Consider the following 4,099-nt stretch of genomic DNA (forward strand, 5'->3'; position numbering starts at 1 on the left):
TTAGTATTTTATATAATATTTTGATACTAAAAATATCCAATTGCAAACCACACTCACATATAAATATATGTATACATATATATAAACCCGTTGTCTCCAAAGAAACATTTCACGTTAAAGATCTGTATCATTCTTAACGAACTCTGTTCCCCAACTATCTTATAGTTTTTCAAAGAAACTTACTTTAAATTAACCCTTGGAGCTTTATAATCTTTATTATATTTCATTATTAAAATATTGAATTGAAAAGCACATCCACATACATATATAAATCCGCTGTCTCAAAGAGGCTTTTCACGTTAAAGATCTGAAAAGTAGTATAACAATTGTTAACCTATTATTATCATAACTAACGAGCTACCCTATTAAATGGCATGCAATAACTCATAAGTGATCTAAGTGATACCTAGGATGAAAATCCGACACCTGACCTGAATACAGAGAAGAGTCTACGGCGGTTATAACTCAATCCTTGAATGGAATTCTCTCTCAAGTACCGCCTTTTTCTCAACACATCTTGGATAAATGCGAGAAAAATAATATCCAAACCTCCAACAAGGTAAGAGTGACGATGGATGATAGCTTAGCTAATAGAAATCTGTATGTAGCTACATACAATGTAAGAACGTTATCGAGTGAAGGAAGTGTGCTTGCATTAGAGAATGAATTAGAAAATATCAAATGGGATATAATAGGACTTAGTGAAGTAAGACGAAAACAGGAAAACCAAATAGTCCTAAAAAGTGGTAACTTTCTCTACTGGAGAGGGCTACCAAATGGTAGAATAGGAGGAGTAGGGTTTCTTATCAATAAGAGAATAGAAAGAAATATTACAGAAATAAGCGACATATCGGAACGTATATGCTATGTAGTATTAAGAATCTCGAGCAGGTACACTTGTCAAATCTTCCAAGTGTACGCCCCCACATCTAGCCACCCAGACGAGGAAATAGAAGACTTCTACGAAAAACTACAGGGCGCATACGATAATAGCCGCCACCACTTTAAAATAATCATGGGCGACTTTAACGCAAAAATAGGACAAAAGGCAAACACAGAAAGAGCAGTAGGCAATTTTGGTACCGGCCAAAGAAACGAAAGAGGCGATGGCCTCATAGAATTCGCAGAACACAACAGGCTCTTTATCACTAATTCATTTTTCAGGAAAAACGCAAACAATAAGTGGACTTGGGAGAGTCCTAAAGGAGACAGAAACGAAATCGATTTCATCCTAACAAATGCCCTGCACTCCGTTAAAGACGTTAGTGTTTTAAGTAAAGTAGATATAGGTAGCGATCATAGATTAGTCCGGGCCAAGATGGCCATTAATATAAATTGCGAACGTAGGAAATTAATAAAAGGATGCAGTAGCTCTCCAGACTTCGCTCAACTAAGGTCTAGGAAAAAGGAATTCGAACTCGAACTTGGAAATAGATACGAGAAATTAAACCCAGAAGCAGACATCGAGGAATTGAACACTGTAATTAGTTCGGTTCTAACCTCAACAGGTAAGAAATTAGGTGGATTCAGGAAACAGATTAAGTTAAGCAAAATTTCAGCGGAAACAAAAACCTAATTAAGCATAAAAGGAATTTAGATAGGGATAATAATAAGCAAGAATACAATCTAGTAAATAAGGAAATTAAACAGAGAATAGTCAGGGATGTCAGGGATTTTAACAGCAAGCTAATAGAAAATACCATTAAGAATAACCGTAGCCTGAAAAAGTGCAAACAGGATCTTTTCTTAGGCAAAAACCAAATGATCGCAATCAGATCAGAGAGCGGAGTAATAATTAGGAATAGAGAAGAAATCATAGACAGAGTTTACACGTTCTATGCAAAACTATACGAGAACAACAACGGTCAATTCCCCGCTCTGGAATCAACACACGGCCAAAGGGTTCCTGCAGTATTGCCTAGCGAAGTAGAGGCCGCGCTAAAAACTGCAAAGAACGGTAAAACTCCAGGGGGAGATAATATTCCCATTGACTTACTAAAATGTGGCGGCTCCCCCCTAAATAATATCTTAGCTAGGCTTTTCAGCAAATGCATCCAGAACCAAGCTATACCAGAAGGATGGAATAACGCAACTATCATCTTAATACACAAAAAAGGTGATAAAAGCGATATCAAGAACTACCGACCCATTAGTTTACTTTCAGCGGTCTACAAGCTCTTCACGAAGGTTATTACAGAAAGGCTGAAGAATATCCTCGACGAGAACCAACCTATAGAACAGGCAGGATTTAGGGCAAATTTCAGTACAATGGACCACCTCCAAGTAGTTGGCGAACTAATCGAACGCGCCAACGAATACCAACGGCCTAGGTTTCGTCGATTATGAGAAAGCCTTCGATACAGTTAGCCACAATGCAGTACTTAACGCTCTACAAACACAGGGAGTACCGGAACCCTATGTGGGACTGTTAGCTGCAATATATAAGAATGCCACAGCTTCGGTTTAATTTTTTTCAGGTACAGATAGATTAAGCATAGGAAAAGGAGTAAGACAAGGAGATACAATCTCGCCCAAGTTATTCAATGCGGTGCTTGAGGGAGTTTTCAGGAACTTGGAGTGGGACACAGCCGGAGTAAGCATCAACGGTCGTTTCTTGAGTCACCTTAGGTTCGCAGACGATATAGTTTTAATAGCTCGTGATTCAGCTGAACTACTTAACAGACTAACACAGCTGGACAGGGAAAGTAGAAAAGTAGGATTAAAAATTAACGTAGATAAGACCAAACTAATGTTCAATAGTTATTGCATGCCTGATAGCATCCCATTAGATGATAAACCAGTAGAAGTAGTAAATAATTATTTATATTTAGGTCAAATAATTGACATGTCTGGTAGTAAAGATGAAGAGATAAAGAGACGTATGAAATTAGGATGGAGTGCATTTGGACGGATGAATGCTGTTTTTAAATCAAAAATGCCACTCTGCCTGAAGAAAAAGATCTTTGATCAATGCGTTTTGCCAGTGATGACGTATGGATGTGAAACTTGGACACTGAACACCAAGATGCTACATAAAATCCAATGCACTCAAAGAAGTATGGAGCGCTGTATGCTTGGCATAACGAGGAAAGACAGAAAGCGGAACACGTGGGTGAGAAGTATGACAAGAGTATTGGACATAGTGGATAGAGTGAAGAGATTGAAATGGCAATGGGCGGGTCACGTAGCTAGGAGGATGGACGAAAGGTGGACAAAAGAAGTGCTTGAATGGTACCCGAGAGAAGGCAAAAGAGTAAAAGGAAGACCGCAAGGAAGATGGATGAACGAAATTAGGAAAATGTGTGGAATGAGATGGATGAGTGTTGCGCAAAACAGAGACGAGTGGAAGCGTGTTGGAGAGGCCTTCATCCAGCAATGGATGGCGAATGGCTGTAAATGATGATGATGATGATATATTACTAGTGGTTTTACACGGCTTCACTCGGTATTTGTAATATAAACCGCTTAAACATAATTAATCTAATAGTAAACATTTTATTAAATTTATTTGAATAGTTTTATTTTATATAAATTTATTTTAATACTCATTTTTTTTTTTTTATTAAATTAACTGTCACGAACAAACAAACATATATACTGCCTCTTTCGAAATTATATGTATACCAAAATCCAGCACCTGCGTCCCCGGAGCCTTCGCCCTCAGTGGTTGCGCCCCCTAGGGCTTCGCCTTCGAAGGCGACCCTCGCGCCTTCGCCCCCAGGGCTTTCGAAAGCTTTGAATCGAAAAAAATCGAATCTGCGCCTATGAATCGAAAAAAAACTACGAACCAACGAACGAAACATACATACATATATACATATATATGTATGTATGTATGTATAAGCAAAGTCTCTTTCCAAATTATATATTAGATTACGTTAAAATGCAGCGTATAATTCCACTTATATTTATGACAGTTTTACATTTAAAATAAATATTTCGAATGTGAAGTGAAAAAACTGCACTCCACCTGATACATAAGCATACATATACGAGCCAAACTGAAAAATCTGCTACCGACATAGACACGTTGCAAGTGGTACCCAATGTTTGCACCATCACCACTTCCATTAAACCGAGTTAGCTACAGTTGGGTCTC

The sequence above is a fragment of the Arctopsyche grandis genome, chromosome 2 (assembly GCF_051622035.1).
Source record: "Arctopsyche grandis isolate Sample6627 chromosome 2, ASM5162203v2, whole genome shotgun sequence".
Classification (NCBI taxonomy): Eukaryota; Metazoa; Arthropoda; class Insecta; order Trichoptera; family Hydropsychidae; genus Arctopsyche; species Arctopsyche grandis.